Source organism: Vicugna pacos, chromosome 17 (assembly GCF_048564905.1).
Source record: "Vicugna pacos chromosome 17, VicPac4, whole genome shotgun sequence".
In the NCBI taxonomy this organism is placed as follows: domain Eukaryota; kingdom Metazoa; phylum Chordata; class Mammalia; order Artiodactyla; family Camelidae; genus Vicugna; species Vicugna pacos.
The window spans coordinates 42,067,649-42,090,070 of record NC_133003.1 but is presented as its reverse complement, the minus strand read 5'-3'; the positions used below and the strand labels follow the sequence as shown (position 1 = coordinate 42,090,070).

The window sequence follows — 22,422 nt, the reverse complement described above, 5'->3', positions numbered from 1 at the left end:
TTCCTTTTCTACTCTCCCTTTTTGACTACAGTGACTTAAGGGTAGGCACTTCATCGTTTAGCAGTATAGTTCCAAGACCAGATACCCTCACAGACACATAGTAGCTGTGCAGCAAATACTTGTATCAAACAGGGCTGCTCAGGTGCTCACTCAGGTGGTGTTGCTGGCAAAGTTTTTATTTTATCTGAAGCTAAGCTACATAATAGTTGTTAAAATAAATGCCTTAGAAAATGTATTGTTATCCTGAAATGGCTTAGAGCAAATTATTTCTTCCCTTTGAGCCTTAGTTTTCTATGAAAATTAGGCCCTTTGAGTGAATGACTGAACTTCCTTCCACCTCTCTATTCTGTGCTTTGACCCTTTGGCCACACCCCTTTGGTCTCTTTAGATCAACAGCCTTTCTTTTCTTGGCTTGCAGGGAACTCCCTAACTTCTGCCCCCAGGTTATCTTCCTACCTCTGTCACCTCTCCTCCTCCATCTCCTTCGCTGTCTCTTTGCAGGCCCTTCCTCTCAATAACGGTGTGAGTCTTAACATCCTTTCATTTCTCCAACCACTTTCATTCCCTAGGACCGCATGGGCAAACTAGGACTGGAGGCCAAATCTGCCCCGGCTTCCTGGTTTTGTAAAGAGAGTGGCATTGGAACACTGCCACACCCATTCATTTACTATTGTCCAGGACTGCTTTCAAGCTGCAAAAGCAAAGCTGAGTTATTGCAACAGACACAGTGTAGCCTGCAAAGCCTAAATTATTTACTACCCGGCCCTGTACAGAAGAAGTGTGCCAACCTCTGTCCTAGGAGATTTCATCCTGTCCCATAGCTTTAATTATTATCTATATTCGAATGCTTCATAAGTTTATATCATCAATCTCAACCTATCTCCTGAGCTCCATATTGGTATATGCAACAGTCTGCTCCCTGTTGCTGCTTGATTTTTAATAGGCATCTCAGAATAGTGCAGCAGTTAAGGTGACGACTCCAGAGCCAGGTGTCTGGTTTCAAATTCTGCCTTTACTAGGTACTAGCAGGGGGCCTCAGCAAGTTATTCACCTCCTTCTGACTCATATTTCTTATTTATACAATGGGAATGATGACAACAGTAACATCTCATAAGGTACCAAGAGGATTGTACTTGTCAATACATGTAGAATACTTAGAATATTCCTTGGTCATGGACTCAAATATTAGTAGTTATCATTGACCTTCTCTTTCCCTCATACCCCACATACAGTTTGTCAGCAATTTTCTCAAATCTGTCTTTAAAATATTTATCCATTAGGCTGTCCACTGTTATTACCCTACTCTAATCTACCATGATTTATCACCTAAAGAATCTCCTGATTATTCTTTCTGCATCCTGTTTGCCTCCCTTCTATTTTACCCAGTTCTCTACCTAGTAGCCAGAGCAATCTTTCAGCAATGTAATTATATCACACCTTTCTTCTGAACAAAATCGTCTAATATCTTCCCAGCATTCTCAGAATAAAATCCTCCCATAAAATGCCTTACCATTGACATGTTCTGTCTCTGGCTTTCCTCTGAACACTCTTCCCTGCATTCCTTCCCACTCACTCTAGGCTCCCTGAGCTTCCTCAAGCAGGAAAAGCTTGGACCTGCCTCAGAGCCTTTAGAACTGATGTTCTTTCTGTCTGGAATGATTTTTTCTCAGTAATTCATTTACTTCATTCCCTTATTTAATTCAGGTCTCCACCTAAATGACACATCCTCAGAATGTCCTTTCCTGCTTGCTCTATTTAAAATCTACCTTCTTTGACTCTATTCTCATAGCCTGCTTTTTACTCTTTACAGCATTTATCTCTAATTCACTCTACACTATGTATTTATTGAATTACGTATTTGGTGTGTTTATTGTGTAAGCTCCAAAAGGGAAGTAATTTTGTTTCTTGGTCACTACTGTATTCTTGGTGGCTAGATGGGGCTATGTCTTTTTGTAGGCAAACAGTAAATATTTGTTTAGTGAATGATGACCTGTTTAAACTTCTTTGAAGATCCATTATAAGCTAAAGGGGAAGAGGCCATAATATAGCTTTAAGACATATCCAAGCAGGTCTTTGGCTGTCTCTCCAGACTTATTTGCTGGCATCCATGGTTCCAATCTCCCTTCTTCTGCTCATGGTTTGAATTAAAGTTACCATTTCCTACTTATGCCCTGCAGCTTCACCTTTCCGGTGCTGGTCATACTGATCCTTTCACGTAGGCACTTAGAAAAATCTTTTTTTTAATCCCTTCATTCCTAACAAACTCCTATTCAATCTATAGGGATCTATTTAAGTAGGATGTGCTCTGTTATATCTTCCCTCAACACCTCCTACTTCTTATTTCCTACTTAGAAATGTTTGCAAATAATACTCACTCTGCCAGCTTCCCTCAGGGAAAGGGAAAGATGGTCATATAAAATAATCTGGCCAATGAGATGTGTCTTAGCCTAGATTCTTCCAGAAAGCAAAGCCTGAGACAAGGGTTTTCATCAGCAAATTTATGTGGGAACTGATCCCATGATCAGAAGTAAGGGAACTGGGAGAATGGAGCAGTGAGGGATGAGAAGCCTGTACAGTGGTGAATTCTCAATTTAGTCATATTTTTGTCAACTAGCGCCCCATCACACTGTGATCATCTCAGGAGCCAGACATAAAAAGTCTCAGATTTGTCTGCACAAGGGATGAAAAGGGAGAGAACTTATCCGCTGGCTTCTGTCCACATTAGCCAAGAATTGTTCTCATAAGATATGAATCCTTCATAGTTTCAGCTGGTACATGAGTGAGTGACAGGTTTCCGTAGGTTTCCTATGCCCTGTGTTAAGGATGCCCAAGTAGAAAGTGATGAAAACAGTGCAACTGAAATGGGGTACTGTAAGTTCACACTTGCATGAAGCCTATTGTCTTGGTACTGGCTCAGAAGACTTATGACAAAAACAAACATCTAACCTAAGACGTAAGCAATAGTTTGCTGGAGTTTCTAAGAAAAGGCTTGCTTCCTCAATAAAGAAAATAGATACAGCGGTTTCTACCCCATTCACTTTTGTCTTCTTTTTGCCATGAAGGTGGAAATGATGTCTAGTACTCTTCCTGAAATCTGGACAAGTGATGCATGAGGGAAAGCCCAGGGGGGAAGTACATCAGCATCATTCTAACAGCACTTAGCTACTGAACTGATCCCTAACTACTACATCTGGAATTCCTATTTTGTAAGAAACATCAACTACTGTTCACCTAAGCCAGTGTAGTTTGATTTTTATGTTGCTTACAGCTAATGCACTTCTGATTCCTCTTTCCAATCTGTTCACATAGCACATTGCTTTTGCATTATTACCATAGCTACATTGCATCACATAATAATTATTTATTTAAATATCATTCTCTCCAAACACTTACATGTGTAGAAATGACTCAGTCATCTTCATATCCCCATTTCACAAGTACTTTGCATGTGGTAGACAGAATAAAAGTTGCATAGGTGTGAAATGGCTCAAAACATCTCCTGTTCTAGGGGCTACTTACCTGAATATGTTTTTATAGAAAAATTTACTGTAAAGAATAATCTTGCACAATATTGTATTGTATCCTATACTGTCCAACCCAGTGACATTACAGGAACTCGGCAAATATTTCCGCATTCAAAACTAATAATAAAATATCTGTATAACCTCACCTCTCAAACATGGTCACATTAATATTTTAGTGCATTCCTTTTAGTATTTTTTTCTCTAGATACACGATATATACATTTTTCATCTATAACATCAAAGTATTGTCCAGTTAGGATCCTATTATATTTACTGTTTTGTAAACTACCCTTTAAACATAATCATTCACTGTGAATATTTTTCATGATATGACATATTGTTTGACAACCTAATTATAACTCTTATGGGTCTGTATTTAGCTGCACCATAACTAATTTATCTGTTGGATATCTAAGCTGCTTCAGTTCTTCTTGCCATGTTGCGTGTAGGGGATGTAAATTGCTTTCACTTCCTCCCTAGTTTGACTTCTTTTGGGGTGCTGCTACTCTCTTAATTCCGGAGAGATGTCAGTTGCAGGGATGTCACTGCCCATCCCTAACTGTGGTGACCATGAATTAATTAATATTTCATCTCCTAGGAAAAGCGATTGCTCTAATATTAAGATTATAACTCAGACAGGTAAAATCAGAGCCCTTTAGGGGATTGCTGTGTAGATGATAAGGATAAATGTGAGAGGTAGGGAAGCTATCGTTTTTCCTTAGGTTTACTCAATTCTGTTGATGTGAGCCAGGGGTTCTCAGAAGCCAGCTTCCAAGGCCTCTTGGGAAAAACCTAGCTATGGTTAGAGGGAATAAGCATAAGATAAGATAACATTGGAGAATGGTTGAGAAGCTAAAGAAGAGAGGAAGAGCACTAAGTTTCCAGATTGAGCTGTACCTGAAGCTATTCTATTCCTGCATTTCTCAGTTGCATAAGCCAATGTAGTCTTTTATTTTTACTATTGTTATTTTCACTTAAACTACTTTGGGCAGGATTTCTGATAACATCTAAGTAATAAATGTAATGGAGTAGTCTGCTAAATTCTCCATGAACAAATGAGAATCTCTTCATCTCATTTTTTATGGCATTATTATTTTGATGTACAATTGATAACTGTATCTTTTTAACATGATAACCATGTCCTGAAAGAAACCTAGGAAATACATGGTTCATGAGTTGTACTATTTTTCATATTGACTTTTCAAAATGGAATAGGTTTTACTCCTACAGACCATTCACTCTTTTAAAAGCCTGTTTAGTTTCTTCAATGAGCCCAGCACACGGTGAGTGTACAATAGAATTGTGATGAGTAGATTATCAAATGATTGGATTTGCTGCATGAGTGGCCCCAAGAGTTTCTTTTTAAAAGTGCATTGATTCCCTCAGGTTATGATCAAACACTGTTTCAAACACTTTGAAATACTGTTCTCTTTGGGTTTTCAATTTTATATGGTTGTAAAAAACTTCACTGTGTTTGTTGCAATTTTTCAGCATGAAATGTAACCTGAACTTTAAAAACATGAATTTTCCTCCCAGTGAAGGAAATATAAAGTCCCACTGAGATTTAAACACAGATGATGGAACTACTTTCTAGGTTTTGGAGTTTGAATTCCAGGTATCCACAAAAGTTCTGACAGTTTGACAAAATCATAATTTGAAGGTGTTATAAAGTTTTTGCCATATGAGATCATATTTAAGGTGGTAAAGACAGCATCGCAGACCTCAGAAAAAAATGAGAAAAGCTTTTATGTTCTAATTTGTTCCTCCATCACTGAATAGTGCTAGTCATGTTTTTTCTCTACATTATCCTCCAAACTCTCAAGCTATCCTGAGAGTGTCCAACTTCTGTCTGGAATTAACTAACAGGCAAAGAAAAAAAAACAAACCAGTGTTTAATTTTAGTGACAAAGTTTTAATGGGCAAAAATAAAATCATCTGGGGATTCTTGTTAAGATGAGGACTCTAATTCTGTAGGTGTGTAATGAAATTTAAGATTCTGCATTTCGAGTAAGCTCCTGGTTTATGTCAATGGTGCTGGTCATTAAGAAGCAAGGACCAAATGATGATTTCAAAGTTTTTTCCCACTGTGAACAAAAAATACTGCAAACCATATCAATAAACAAAGAATGCTGAAACCATCAAGTCATCAACGGCTGCCACCACCCGCCAGTGAAGACAAGCCTACAGCCCAGCCTCTGCAGCCACTCACAGTGGTGCACTTGGAGGGAACTCAGAATAATAAAGGACAAGATACTGGCCCTAGATAGCTAGAGGCTTGTCAAAGGAATGAATCCAATGAGCCCAAATGTTTGCTTCCTCCCATACACAGAAAAGCACTAAATTCTTTAACTTGAGATGCCAGGTTTTCTTTAGATAACAAGTAATCTTTTATTATTTCAACTACCTGGTCTTTGTCATAAAGCTCCTATATATCCTAGCTCCTCCCCTCCCTCTTCGGAGCAGTCCCTCAGAGCCATCTGAGAGGCTGTCATCCCGGCTACAGTCCTCCTGCCAAATAAAGCATAAAACTCAACCTTTAGGCTGCGCATTTATTTCAGTCGACACCTCTTTCAAAATTCCATTACATATCTTCCCATCATTACTCTCAACCTCTAACCTTGCTTCCTACTTTATTAGAAAATTGAAGCAATCACAACAGAAATTCTATCAGCAGTCCCCATAATATCTGCCCATCTTCCTGCACATGGGCTCATGCACTGACCTTATCTCTTATTAGTAACGATAGACTGTTCAGGGTCCTCACCAATGCCCAAACTTGTACGTATACACTAGATTTAGAAACTTTTTTTTCCCTCTCCTACTCTCTCAGGAGGCTCTGGAAATTCTTCCCTCTCAGTTTTAAAACATTTTTTAAAAATGTCTACTGAATCATTCCCATAAGCATACTGATACATGCCCATTCATTTCATATTAAAGAAAATCCTCTCCCTTGACCCGACTTTCCCCTGGAACTGTTAGAGCAGGCAGATAGCTAGATATCAGCAGAGAAAGGGGGACACAGACCAAATGGCAGGAATTGGGCAGAAAGGAGGGGCGCAAGACAAATGCAGGAAAACATACATCTCATATAAGCACCAGGGGTCCCTGGGCAGAGAGAAAGAAGAGCAGGAATCTTTGGGCTGATAAGGGGCCACACCTTTTGGCCTGGAGACCAACAAAGGTCAGAAAAGGCAGGAATTTCCAGTGTCCAAATGTATGTAACCTTTTGCTCATTATGCCCTCATTTCAGTAAAATTAGTCTTGCAGGTCAGAAGTACCCATCAGGCACTGATGCCATGACACTTCTGTTCCAGACTAAATAAGAACAAAAATCCCTCCTCCCTTTGGGAATGTGGTGTTGCGATGATAATCAGGAAATGCGACCCCAAGCCCTTCCCTCCTCAATGAATATTCCGCCCATTCATTTTTACACCCTATGTAACTAACTTGCCAAAGAAACTCAGGGCAGCCTTTAACCTGAGCCTGCCCGCTCTCCCCTGCGAGTGTACTATCCATCCTTTAATAAATCCTCACTTTACTTTTTAATCTTTAAGTCTTGTCTCTGAATTCTTTCTGGGACAGGACGAGAACCTGGAACACCCGCTGGATCCACCGGCAACAGAACTATCATCCAATTTCTTTTCTTCCCTTAAAATGACGTCTATATTTCACATGACCAATTATTCTACATCCATCGCTCTTGTTACAACTTCAGTAAGGTTTAACCTCACCATTCCACCATAGCTGGCCTTCTGAATGCCACCAAGGATCTCACTGTTGCTAAATCCAAGGTCACATCTCAGTCCATACAGTACTGAACTCTCAGCAACATTGCCACAGTTGATCTCTCTCTTGTTGAAAAGTTTATTCATTTTGCTTCCAAGACATCTCCTTTGTCTACTTTGCCTCTCACCTTTTTAATCCCTATTCTCCAGTCCCTCAGGCTGCTTCCTGTTCATTTTTACAAACTCTACATGTTGTAGGAGCCCAGGGCTCAACCCTAGGGCCTCTTCTGCTTTTGCTATTTACAGTCACTCCTATGTGATCTCATCCAGTAATATCACTTTACATACCAATCTGTATGCTGATGTCTCCTAAATCTCTATCTCCATTACAACCTGCCATCTGAAATCTGCATTTGTATGTTCAGCTGCCTATTTGATGAATGCCACATGAATGCCTAAGAGGTAACTCCAGTTTGACTATACCTAAAACTGATACCATGACTGCAATTTCACAAACTTCCTTTCCTCCTATCAAAGCTTCTTCTGCAGGGTCTTCCTTCTTGGTTAACGTTTATTCTTTTAGTTCAAGCTCAAACTTTGATATCTTCCTTAACTCTTCTCTTTCTCTTACACTTCATATTCAGTCTATTAGCAAGTCCTCTCAGTTTCAACTTCAAAATATTCAGAATTCATCCCATTCTCAGGGCTCCTATAGCCACCATCCTGACCAAACCACTATGCCTAGATTCTTGGAATAATCTAATTGATCTCCCTGCTCCCACCTTTGCCAAATCCATTTGACACACTAGCTAGAGTGATCTCTTTAAAAAGTAAGTTAGGTCGTGTCAGTTCTCTGTTTCAGCTTTCCCACAGCCTTCACTGCAACCAGACTAAAAGTTCTTACTAGGACCTTCAAGGTCCTACTTTTTCTGACCCTTGTTATTTTTCTAATGTCATTGTCTCATCCTTTCTTCCAACTGCCCGCTATTCCAGCCATGCAGCTCTCTGATGCCAGGCACAGCTTAGGACCTTGGCACTTGTCCACTTTACCATCCCAGAAAGGCATTTCCTGACTACGTTTCCTAAAATTTCCTCCAACATGTCATGATTTAAGTTCCTCTTTTGCACTTATCATTATCACACATAGTACATCTTGTATTTATTTAGTTTATTGTTTCTCCCCTTCACTGGAATGTTGTTTTTTCTATTTATCATTTTTCCCCCAGTACTTTGATCAGTGTCTGACATATAGTAGAGGATTAAAAAGTATTTGTTGAATGAATAAATCACCTTGGAATTTTATGGTTGTTGGGCTGCACTCTGCAGACCTACAAGCCCTGTACTTGCCCAGCTTTAAGACTGAAGAAAGAGCCCAGAGTCAGCAACAGAGACATCAATGGTATAATAAACAGGGGATATTACCTGTCTGAAACAAGGTCCTGGAGCAACACACCACGTGTGTGGTAGATGGGGGGCAGCAGTCTTTGCTCCCAGGTGCAGGGGAGGTTACCAGTTACAGTGGGGACTGACATCGGGTTGGCTCACCTGTTACCAGGGAAGCTAGCAGAGGGGCACACCCCTCATAACCCCTTTGATTAGCTATCATGGTGGAGATGTTCTGATCTAAAGGTTAGAACAGTTACTAGCTGGAGCGGAGGCAAATATATAGAAAGGTCAGTTATATGAGTAGGTGTAGGTGAAGCAGGCACTGGTTAAGCAGAGGGTGCACAGAGGACAAGAGAACAGCCATCTTGAATGGCCTAATCATATAATGTGATAAGCACCAACATAAATAACTTAAAGTTTTTCACCTGTATCTACATTGGGTAAAGTCTGAACAAATGCCAAAAACTGTTAGGGACAAAAAAACTTACGGTATTTACTTGGACTTGAGCTAAGTCTATTTTATGCTTCCCTCATTATTCTCCTGGCTGCTTCTTCTATTAATTTCCCAACTCCTTTTTAGGGAACAAGATCACAGGCAGAAAGTAGGTGCCATGTTCAGCTTTGCCAGGGAGGGGAAGGTGCAGACACAAATGAACTTGCTTCAAACCCAAACCAGTATGTGCCTGTGGACATTATTCTAGTCCAGCTATTAAACCTGAAATCATCATCTGTCTCCCATAGGCCTTATGCTTGTATCAACCTCATTGTCATCAACCAAAGAGATCTGCTCTGAGATGTTACCCCCTTGCTCATCGTCCCCTGGATGTGACCTTCATCCCAGTAAGATGGACCAATAGTCAACAAAAGTATGGGCTTTTATATTTGTGTAAGCTTTTTTATAGTCAACAAATTATCCAAGAACTCTCTTTGTTCAAAGAATCATCCATATGTTTGAAATGAAGCTCTTTATACAAATTTTTCATTTTGAAAAACTTGCACTAGCTAACGTTCTTATTCGTTTTTTTTTTTTTTTTTCTGGCTCAGTTCCTAGCATTCCCATTATGCCTCACTAAGGAAACCACTTGGCTCCCAAATTGCTACTGAGTGCATAGTGTTTGTATAATAAATATTTTTTGAGTGCATCAAGTGTGCACTGAATTATGCAATCTCAGGTTGTAATAAATACTGAATCACATAGCTCTGACACTCATCCACTGTTTGATTCTCTAATGCTCCCTCTTGGACACCTTTTGAGATGGGGCACACATTACCTCTTAAAGAAATGCAAGAATATGCCTGGTACACAATTCTTTTGACAAGCTGTGATCAAGTTAATTCATATATCAGGACCCACAAAATAGAGGCCACCCCAGTGGTCTGGCCCACATCACAAATCTAAACCTAAGTCAACCTGTACTTAATGGGAAACAAACACACTGTTAAGGAAATCTATCATACAGCAATCACAATCCCCCAACTCAGCTTTAGCTAGCATACCTACCCTAAAAAACAGGATCTGCTAGTCTTAGGAGGAAATCCCTGATCTTCTCATCAATCATGTCCTATTTCCACCCTGCTTCTTCTAATGTTCTATAAACTCACTCTTAATCCACATTCCTCTGGAACAGTGCTCCACTGCTCATAAGGCATTGCTCTCCCCCAGTCCTTGGACTGTTTTTCTTTGAATGAAATACATCATCTTCATTACTAAATTGTTTTAGTGTTGGCATTTGCAGCCATAATTTCTATTCTTTTCATTTATAATATTGATCCTAGTTTGGTTGCAGGGCAGAGTATTACAAAAGAAAAAGATTTGGATTCAGAATGAGATGGCCTGATTTCAAGTCTGACTGAACCACTTGATAGTTAAATTGTTTTTGGACTCTACACTCATCCATTGAGCTCACTTTCTGAGACTGCAGAATGAAGTGAGGTAGGCCAATGACTTCAAAGTGTACAATGGCTCAAACTCATTAGAAGTTGAATTCATACTACATCACAGTAAAAGGTGGGTTAGTAAGTGAATGGGGCAGCCCTTCTTCACATTCTCAATTAGAGACCCAGGCTAATGGAGGCTCCATCATAATTAGCACTGGTTTCCAAGGTTGTGCTGCAATTCTTCTTCATTCCAGCTAACTAGAAGAGGAAAAGCACATGGAAGCAGACACATGGAACAGGATATTGTGTGTGTTGGGGTGGGGGGGCACACACTCTTGTGAGTTTGTGTTTAAATATGTCATATGTAGAAGTGGTTCCCAATTCTTTTATTAATGGTCCTTTTACTAAAACCCATTCCTAGGGCCACATCTAACTCCAACTGGGGTTAGGAACAGCCACTTCTAAGGGATAGCACTATGAAAAAGGAAAACACAAACTTTTTTAGTCTCTGCCACAGCTGTTGGATAGGATGGTACCACTTCACAGGATTGAGAAGACATGCACATGTCAGTGCTTCGTGAAATACTAGTTATTGTTTTCTATACTCAGCATGCAAAGAGAAAAGAGGTCCCTTCATCCTCTGCATAGCAGTCTTAAAATGCTTAAAGTCAACCATCATATGTCATTTGAGTATCCTCCCCAGGTTAAATAACTCCCCATTCATTTTCCCATTCCCCAGAGTTCATCATTTCAAGCCCTTTAACAGCCATGCTTTCTTTCTTTGCACATGCTTCAAATGCAGTGTACACACCTGGATATAAGATCTCAGGTAGAGTGTAAGTAGCATAGAGAGGACAGGGGCTGTTTCTTCTCTTGTTCGAGATTCTCTCTCTCTCTTTTAATGCAGTTAATGATGGAGATAGCTTTGCAGGAAACCTGATCATAAGGTTGATTTCTATTGACCTTACAGTTGAATAAAACCCTTAAGTATTGCAATGTTATGTTGCTTTGCATTTCAAAGAGGTTCTACTGCCTTTTGTCTGAAAAAAATATCTGATTTCCACTTCAATATGAAAAGCACCAAATGATCAAGAGAATCTGGGGTTTATCCAATGGACAAAACTTTGACAAATATTTGCAGCCATACAGCACAGTAAGTCTTTGCCTTGCATCATTTTTATTGAACCCACTCTTTTTTATTTTTGTCATTATTTGAATTTTTTTAATTATACAAATGTTACATTAGTACAATATGATTTTACAATAATCAAAAAATATAGGTAAATACTCTCCTTGACTCTCCATCCTAATAGAATTCTGTTCTTACTTATATATGTACACACAAATAAAGTTTTGTCTGTAAAGATTCCAGGCATATATTATACTGTGTATATATTGCTGCAATGCATTTTCACTTTCCAATGTGTTTTTAATATCTGTATATCTCAGTGAATATAAATCAACCTACTCCTTTTTATTAGGAATATTTGTTGTATGGGAGACAGGAGGGAAGGGGGCAAGGCACAACCATTAAAACAATGACACGACAATTGAGGATACCACAAAAACTAGTAACAACCTACTAAGTCCAAGACGACAGAAGATTCAACTTCTAGTAGACCTCAAGTTTCATTACATGCTCATTATAATATATTAGCTGCTAAATGACACACTCACAGGTGCCATGACAGTTCTGCGACCATAAAAGGCCAAAAAGAGGGTAGTGGCTCAATTCCTGGAATTCCCCACCCTTTCCCCCAAATAGTTAGGATAATCCTTCTTACTTGTTAGCCTATGAAATTACTGTGCCCATAAAAATGAAACACCCCACACCCTGGGGCTGCCTTCACTTTCCAACATGACCCCAGGGTCTGGGGCCACTTTCCCTTCTGAGAAGGACTACCCATGGTATATGTATCTCTTAGGGCCACTCTCACTTTCCAAGATGACCCTATCTCCTGGGGTGCCTCTCTTGCCTTCTGAGATGGCTTGCACTTTGTCTATGGAGTGTATATCTCCCTGAATAAATGACTTTCACTTTATTATGGCTCACTCTTGAATTCTTTCCTGCAAGAAGCAAAGGAAACTCACTTGGTGGGGTACATCCTAGGGACTCATCCCAAGACCTGGGACATGACCATCCTTGTGCACCCCATTTTCCTGAAACACATGGATACGGATAATCCGTTTAATGAGCATTCTGTTAAGAGGTATTTAAATTTGGTCTGACTTTTTTCCATTATTATAAACAATAGTGTAGTGAAGCTCCTAAATTTATCTCTTTGTACACCTCTGTGGTTTTACCTTTACATTTAAATGTGTCATTGCCAGGCCACACTAATGGCACATATCCAATTTCTAATTTTAAGAGACACAGAAACACTTTTTGGAAAAGCTAATACCAATTTCAATCCCCCAAACCCCTTCCAACAATAATGGAAACTAACTGCTTCCCTACAACTCTGCCAAAGTTTGATGTCTCTTTTTAATGCACTTTAATGCACAAGATAGGTTTTCAGATAGCCTTATTATGTCATTCATTATTACTACCAGTCTTTTAATGTTTTCCAATTCTGTGAAAAAGTCATAAGTTTAATTTACATTTCTTTGGTGAATAGTAACTTAAGATATTTTCAGATGTGTACTGGCCATTGGCTGATTCTTTTCTGTATATAACAGCATGCTAGTTTCATGTCTATTCTTAGACTTCTGAGTTTATCCTTTTACTAAACTTTGATCATTAGAGGAGAATCTGGTCTCTGTCTTGCCATTGGTGTCTCTGCAGTGCTTAATGCTGTATCATCCACACAGCAGATGCTCAAGATCTTAATTTCTCCCCTCCTCTCACTCACCATGTCCAATTTACCAGCAAATTCTGTGGGTTCTGCTCTTGAAATATGCCCCAATCTGTTGTGCATTTATTATTTCTCTGCTTTCACAAAGAATTTAATTTCCACACAAACAAGGGTTTTCTTTCCCTTGTGTTCATGCTGATTATTAAGCATTCTTATGTTCTTAGTGTTATGTCTTCTGTTATGTGATTGGTTTCACTACTTCCTTATCCCAAGTTAGGAGAGAAGAAGTTTTTGGATCCAAATTTTGAAGACAATATAGGCAAAGAAATGAATGGATTTTTCTTTCTTTTAGTTTCAATAAAACTAGTCCTCAACCTTTATCTGAGCTATAACACCCCTTTAAGACCACATTTCCATGTGTGATACTATGGAAGGCAAAATAATGGCCCCTTCCAAAGATGTCCACAGCCTAAACCCCAGTATCTGTTAATATGGTACCTCACATGGCACAAGGGACTTTGTAGATATGATGCAAAAGGATCTGGAGGTGGGGAGACTGGCCTAGATTATGCATGTGAGGCCAATGTAATCACAGGGTTCTTACAAGAGGCAGTCTGGAAGATCAGAGTCAAAGGAGATGTGATGACAGAAGGTGGAGGGTAGAGTAATTCCAGGAATAGAACATAAACCAAGGAGTGTAGGCAGAGTCTAGAAGGTGGAAAAGCAAGGAAACAGATTCTCCTCTGGCTTCCAGAAGAAACACAGGAAAAAGTTGCAGTTCAAATCCAAAGGTAGTCTGCTGGCAGAATTTTTTCTTGTTTGGGAAGGTTAGCCTTTGGTACATTCAGGCTTTCAACAATTGTATGAGGCCCACCCACATTAAGGCGGGCAATCTGCTTTACTCAAAGTCCACCCATTTCAATGTTCCTTAAAAAACAACAACAACAACACAAAATAAACAAAAAAACTTCACAGGAATAGCCAGATTAACGTATGACCAAATAACTCAAATTACATTGACTTTTCCCCTCACTTACTACTATGTATAAAGTCAAAGTCCAGTCATCTGTAAGTCCTCTTCCCTCATGTATTAGTTAAGTCCTTGGTTGGAAACAATAGAAATTAGTTCTTCCTAGTGGAATTCATTGGAATAATGCTGTCATTGTATTGGGAATAAAAAGAATCAATGAACAAACCAGCTTCAGTAAGAGCAAGGATTGAGACATTTTCAGAGAAAATTCAGCAAAAAGACTCTGGGCTCTCTCTAAAACCCTGATAATTATGTAAGGAAGCTTTTATGACTTTGACTCTCCATCTCTTTAGTCAATATTTTAAATTAGATTAAATTTAATTTTCATGCAAAGCAAATCTTACTGTCTGTCTGAATCATGTCAAACCCAGATAACAGACCCACAAGAAGGAGAAAGAGGTTCAGAAATCAAAGACATAGCCACAGATAGCCCACACTTGGGTGTCAGAGCTGTTTACACAAGCATAAGTCACCAGCAGATCGGTACTGTCAGATGGGTTTGGTAGCTGCCAAGGTCTTGCACAGATGCTCACCAATATTTTAGTAATGACCTTGGAATGTGTGCGATGCCAGAAACTGCCATGTCACTGATGAACTGGAGCACCTGAATTGTCAAAGATAAATGATATTTTGTTATGACATGTGAGAAGAATGCCTCTTTCCACTTTAAAGATTTCACTGTGTATATATGGCCTCCATGAGCTGCTGCTCTTTTCCAAATATCTCACAGGCTCTACTAGTTTCTCTTCAGTGCTCCCCCACCCTCTTTCCATGTGACTCATAGAAGAGGTAAAAAGAGATAGAACCAGAAGGGAAATCTAATGACAGTTCTTGCAGTAGTTTCATAATCATTCGTTTTCTCAGTTAATCAAAGGCTTTTTTTTGTCTTTTTTTTTTAACTGCTTGTCCCAATTTTCTCTTATTATGACTTTTATTCAAGCAGGCGCCAGGTCTCTTATGCAAACAGACTCCTGGGAGAATTGCTCCACTGTTCAGTAGTCATGCTCAGACACGTCTGAACCCCCGTGATAGACAGTTTCCATGTCACTCGCCCCTCCCAATAATACTTCACCTTTGCATCATGCTGTTCACCTTACAAAGCAGTCCACATATGTTATCTAATTTGATTCTCAAGGTGACTCTCGAAGGGAAGCAGGCAGGAAAGATAGTTTTACCTCTATTTTAGAGACTCAAAAAATGTGTCTTATCCAAGTTCAGAGATCCAGTAAGTGGGTTAGATCAGGCTCTTTTAACTTCAAATTCAGTGCATTTTCTATTTCATCCTGCGTCTCCTTTAAAGGGTAGCATGGATTTATTCCTTTCCACATGAGAAGCTATCAGGTCAGTGAGCAACCAGAAGACAAACAATGAGGATTTGCTATTTATTATGCAGAGAAGCAGGGTACTTTGCTTCGTGAACAGCAGGATTCCAATTGTTGCACATTCCAATAAATCGTGAGTATATATATATAAATAAATTTAAAATAATATTAAGTAATGTGTTGCTCCTTATATATACAAGTGTAGCCCAGTATTTTAGCTGCTTTATGTTAAGTGTCAAGGCATCCTTAAGACTTTATAAGGAACCAAAATAAAAACAACGGGCCTATATTTTGCATGAAAATCAAAAGCCCAGAGCTCTCAAATGGATAACCAATAAAGCTTAATAAGTAAGGCAACCAAATTACATGCCTAGATATTCCCACAAGCACAGCGTCAAAAGACTAAATGAAATCGACAATATTATCTTTTTTAATCATCAAAAATGATCTGAAGTAACAGGAAGCTTCTAAAATTATTCCAGATTCTAAAAACTGTCATTGTTCTTGTGCCTCTCTCCCTCCCACCATTTCATTTTTCATTCTGAAGCATTCACAGAGAAGGCATGGCACTTTTTCATCTCTTTTCCAGCTATAACTCACACTGGGGTCCTTTATTATATTTTATTAATAGTTCAGAGTCCCACAATTGTTGAATTGGCGAGGGCAAAGGTATCAGGCAATTTGCATGGTATTTGAGTCTCATTACCAACCCAACTTGGGGAAGGCAGACTGTGACTCCTGGCATACAGGTGTCATTCAATACATGAAATTTTAAAAGAACATACAAAATCATATGTTTTTTCACCTTCATACACACAGATTTGTGCTAGCTTATCTTATTCCAGCATCAAATTAAAACTCTCTCTAAAATTAAGCCTAATTTAAACTGTAACAATTCTGAGAACATCTGGTATTTTAAAACCCTTTTCTCAGAATTAGATTTCTTGGACATTTACCACATAATTTTTGTCAGTTCTAGCCAGGATTGAGCAGTCTATCATCTCAGACATCTTTATTTTTTAGTTTGTCTTTGTGTTGTGTGTTTTACAAAGAATAGTACTCACATTGTTCCAGGCACACTTGAAATCATTCAACTTAATCACAGTACTACTAATAACAACAGCAACAGTCATTGCCCTTACATTAAGACAGTGCTTTCTGTATGCTAAAAATTGTGCTCAACTACTTACACACATCATCTCATTTCGTCTTATGCCAATCTTATGAGTTAGGTTCAATTTTTACCCTCCCCCCTCAAAAACGAAAACTCACGCTTAGAGAAGTTACCTAATTGGTCCACAATCACACAGATAGTAAATGATTGAGCCAAAATTTGAATCTAGGTGATAAGACTGGATTTTGCAGGTTTATATTGAATATGCTACACTTCAAAGTCTTGAAACACATATCATTAGCATGGTTACAGGAGTTATTTAATACAGAAAACAAAATCCACCATTAAGATCTCCCATTCTTTCCTGAGCATACATCCAGAGGGAACTCTAATTTGAAAAGATACATGTACCCCAATGTTCATAGCAGCACTATTTACAAAGCCAAGACATGGAAACAATCTAAATGACCATTGACAGATGACTGAATAAAGAAGTGGTGGTATATATATACAATAGAATACTACTCTGCCATAAAAAAGAATAAAGTAATACCATTTGCAGCAACATGGATGGACCTGGAGATGATCATCCTAAGTGAAGTAAGTCAGACAGAGAAAGACAAGTATCATGTGATATTACTTATATATAAACAAAAACAAAAGACACACACACAAAATAAAAAGACACAAATGAACTTAACTACAAAACAGAAACAGACTTACATAGGAAACAAACTTATGGTTACAGGGGGGAAAGGGGGTAGGGAGTGATAAATTGAGAGTTTGAGATTTGCAGATACTAATTACTATATATATAAAATAGATAAACAACAAATTTCTTCTGTATAGCACAGGGAACTATATTCAATAACTTGTAGTAACCTATAATGAAAAAGAATATGACAATGAATGTAGGTATGTATATGTATGACTGAAACATTATGTTGTACACCAGAAATTGATACAACATTATAAACTGACTATACTTCAATAAGAAAAAAATTAAAAGAAAAAGAAAAAAAATTTTTTAAAAGATCCCTACCCTCCATTCCTGTTAAGGAATAGACAATTGCTTGAGGTGGAAATGGTGTTTTCTATTTGCAGCTCCATTAGTGACTCCAATGATCTAAGACAATGTAAACCCAACCCATCTTCTAGAAAATTAAGGTATAAACCTAAGTTTTACAGGGGCTGAGTTGGTTTCAGATAGGAAGAAAGGATAGCATTCATGTAGGAAAACATCAAGTTTCAAGCCTGACCCATGACCCAAGCCAGCTGTGTGACTCTGACCACATCTATGCCTCTCCCAGAGTCTCAGAGTCCCATTTAATACATGGCCCATATCAAGACGGAGTATTCTTTTTGACAATTCATTTTCCTACAGACTGCCCCTTCAAACCATCTAAGGTTGCATTTACAACAAGAATTTATCATCCAAATATTAACAGTAATGGCAGCATTTGTCTTGATATTCTAAGATCACAGTGGTCTCCTGCTTTAACTATTTCTAAAGTTCTTTTTTCCATCTGTTCATTGCTACGTGATCCAAACCCAGATGACCCTCTAGTGCCAGAGGTTGCTTAGATCTATAAAGTAGACAGGGATAAGTACAACAGAGTATCTCGGGAATGGACTCAGAAGTATGCCATGTGATGTCACTTTAACGTCAGAATAACCTGCATTATAGCTGGAATAAACTTTAAATTACAAAACAACAACAACAACAAAACCCAAATAGCTTATCTATCACTGAACGCGCCTTCTAGCTGTGTAAGTCTCTGCTTCTATTTGGTCATTGCTGCTGGTTATCCTTTCCTGGGAATCTTTTTGATAGACCCAGTGTAAGTTTTATGCTTCTCTATGTCCTCTGCTTTTACTTACATACTGATACTCTGGACAGATTCTCTGGAGCAGTGATTCTAAATGTGGGCAAGGGCACTATTTTATCTCCCAGGGAACATTTGGCAAGGTCTGGAGGTGTTTTCCACTGTCAGGGCTGAGGTGATGCTACTGGCATCTAATGGGTAGAGGATGGGGTGCAGCTACACATACATGCAACATTGCACAGGACTGGTTTCCACAACCAAAAATTATTCAGCCACAAATGTCAACAGTGCTGCTGTAGAGAAGCCCTGTGCTAGATAAGAATTTAATATCAATGTGTGTTGCAAAATTTTAACCTCAAATCCCTATGTTTCATCAATGATAAATGACTCTAACGCCTCATTTTCCAGTTCTGTTTTCTATCTGTAGCACAGTGCCAACAATACAACATAACTTACATGATATCCCTGCTGCCATTGCTAATGTGTATCACTTGGTCGTATAATTATAATTAAGAATAGAAATGCTGAAGATGAACAAGTCTATTGCTGCCAGTTTTATTTTTCTTCCTAATAGTAAAAAGAGATAGTTATAATTCCCTTTGCACTTGCTGTTTTTCTAACCCTAAATGCTTTGTTTTGTTTTGTTTTATTTTTGAAATGTGAATTCATGGTCAAAAACTACTGAGACTTAAAACACTTCCTGCTCAGAGAATTTAACAGTGCAAGATACCACAGTGCCACCAATCTTAATGATATCTTATTTTATCTTCACAAAAATGAGAATCATGAGTATAAAATATCATTAAAACAAAATAACTTATGCTTTTCAACATGTCTCCCCATTTAAAATTGGCAGCTAAAGATCCACTGTGGTTACAAGGATGAACTCAATCCTTCTAACATCAAACAAATCTCAAACAAGATATGCTATGTCTTTGCCTTTCATGGAATTTATGTGGATTAAAATGGAAGCAACTCATCACTGTTAGTAAAAATGAGCCCTTGGGAGAGACAGAGCAAATGTTTGAAATGTGAACCATGATGTTTATAGAGGCAAAAGGTATTGAAAAGAGGTAACATTCCAACAGTTGAGCCAAAAAATGTTGCCTTCTGCTTTAAATTTTGAATCAGAATCTATAGTATAAACATGTTTCATGGATTTCTGAGAAACCTTAAATTCTAAATCTGAAGTGTTCCAGCCTCCCTCTATTCTGCAGAACTGTTCATCAGCCAGCCCCTTTGTTTTTGTTATGAATGACTATTAGTCAGGCTATTTAAAGCAACTGATGCATTCAATTGTCAGTTCTAAATGTCTGTGGAGAGTACCACAAATGAACCACAATTTGATTTAAATCTTTTTCCTTCTTAACCAAAATGGCAGGCTTTGAAAGTGTACAAAAGGTACATCTGTTATTGTGACAAAGGCAGGAGAAACAATGAAGGGAAATATTAAAAGGCAAAAACACCTGCAAATAGAAGTTAAAGACCTTTAAGTAAAGCAAGAATGAGCCACATGCCCTCCTGCTCATTTACTCTGCTAAAACAAAGGAAATGGGATTAAACAGGAAAGTAGGCATAGCCTGAATTGAGTTTTCAAGTATGTGATATTGATTTCATCATAGCCCTTTTTTGTAAAATAAACGTTTTTTTATAATTGGCTACATTTTAAAAATCTTACATTGAAGCTATAGTTAGTTGTAAATACAATTAAACAAAATTAAGAAGTTTCCTTCAACTATCCTTCCATTCATTCATTAATATATCCACAAATGCTGATTACTTGCTTTATAAGGCACCGTCTTAAGAATGGAGCCTGACAGCACAGCACGGATGTATTAGTTATATGTGTTGCACAGCAAATGACTCTCAAATTTAGCAGCATAAAACAAAATAAACATTTATTATCTCATGATGACTATGTATGTCAGGAATTTGGAAGCACCCAGGCTGGAGGTTTCTGGCTCTTCACGACTTTGCAATCAAAGTAGCATCCAGGCTGTAGCATCAGAAACCTTGACAGTGGCTGGAGAATCAACTTCCCAGATGATTCATTCCCATGGTGCTGGTTATTGGCAGGAATCCTCAGTTCCTTCCCAAGGGGATTTTTCTCATGGGCTGCTTGAGTGACAAAGTACCTGGCTTTGCCCAGAGTGAGCATCCCAAAGAGAGCTAGGCAGTAGCCAAAATCTCTTTTATGATCTATCCTTGGAAGTCATACAGGGTAATTTCCACACTATCCCACTGGTTACACAGATCGGCCCTATTCTGTTTGGCAGAAGACAACACAAAGGGTGTGAACAACAGGATGAGAGGATTACTGGGCCAGTTTAAAGGTTGGGTATAAATGGCTAAGAGCTCATTTCTATTAACAACGAGTAGGTTTTAAGGATGAACAGCAAAGTTCTTTCTCTTATGGAGCTTATACTCTGGAGGGTAAGAGATAATAAACTAATATAAATAGTAAATTGTCACATAAATATTTGCTGTTATCAAGAGAAAGCAAGATAGACTAACTGGGTGATAAGACTGAGATATTTTTGACAGGATTGTGAAGTCAGTTCCCTTTCAAGTTGCTTTTAAACTGAGATGTAATTGACAAAAAGGATTCAAGCATTTGAAGCTCTCTGAAAAAGTATAGCAGGGAAAGAGAAAGCTTATGCTTAGAATTTAAATGGATACAAGCCTGTCTTGTTTGAGGAATAGAAAGAAGGTCAGTGTGCTTGGAGGTTAGTGTGAAAAAGAAGTGCAGAAGGAGACCAAGCCACATAGGTAGACCCAAGCTAGCTCATTTATACCTCATAAGTCTGAGTAAGAAATTTTCATTGTAAGCATGATAGAAAAAAGTATTGGAAATCATTCTTTTCATGGTAGAAAAAGGTATTCATCAAGATTAATGGATACATACTTGCTTTGATGGATGTACATGTTTCGATGTGGGTGTGGGTGTGTGGGTGTGACTGCTGGAAGTAAGAACTGATGGCTTTCCTCTGGCACCATGGACAGAGGCCATAGTAATAGTCACTGTATGTCCCAAGGACAATGATCCAACTCAAAGTCTTGCCTTATATTCTCTTCATGAAAAAGGCAAAAGGAGCTGGACAGTAACCATCTTTCTCCCTCTCTGACTCCTTAAGCCAGACAAAGTTAAAGATAGGCTGCCAAAAGACATATATCTATTAAGTCATTACACAGATCATTCCTTTTTTAGTTTATCATCATGAAGTCACCATGATGTCTGTCTTTTTTCTCTCCTCACTCTCCCCTCTCATTTAAAGACAAGATGATATACAAGTCATCCATATATTTCAAGCAACAAATACAGTCTCAACACATACTATATGCTTAGGATATGTTTGTTGAATGAATAAATGAATGACTGATTAAGAACGTATATAAGAACAGAGCAGCTTTTGAAAAGAAGAATGGAGTGTCATCATAAAAGTGATACCAGTTATTTGTAGTATGAGAAACCACTGAATTTGTGATGCGTATACTGCATGTGCAATCTCTAGGGATCAGTTAAAACCTGAATCTAAGAATATTCTTAGTATGAGATACAGGGATATAAAAACTGAGTCTTACGGTAAGTAGCCAAGAGACACTTTGGCCTTAATGCTGCAGGCTCTCTAAATATTAAAATCTTTTGTAAAAGGAATTGTTATACAAGATGCAAATATTTCCACTATTTTGTTCCTCCTGGAAATAGCTTTTCCCACCCTCTCCTGCTTTATTATGGTTGGATGCTGCATTTGCACTTTGCCAGTAGAGTTTATAATTAACTACTCTCTTCTATATCTCCATTCCTTTCCCTTCTATGGTTTT

General features: G+C 38.4%; 1 protein-coding gene and 1 pseudogene across 6 annotated transcripts in view; one reads left to right on the top strand and one right to left on the bottom strand.

Annotated features, from left to right (window-relative positions):
• CHL1 (cell adhesion molecule L1 like) overlaps positions 1-22,422 on the bottom strand; it is a 560,006-nt gene that overhangs the window by 240,765 nt on the left and 296,819 nt on the right. The gene's annotated exons all lie outside the window — the stretch shown is intronic.
• On the top strand, positions 12,647-18,427 carry LOC102534437 (ubiquitin-conjugating enzyme E2 D3 pseudogene; annotated as a pseudogene).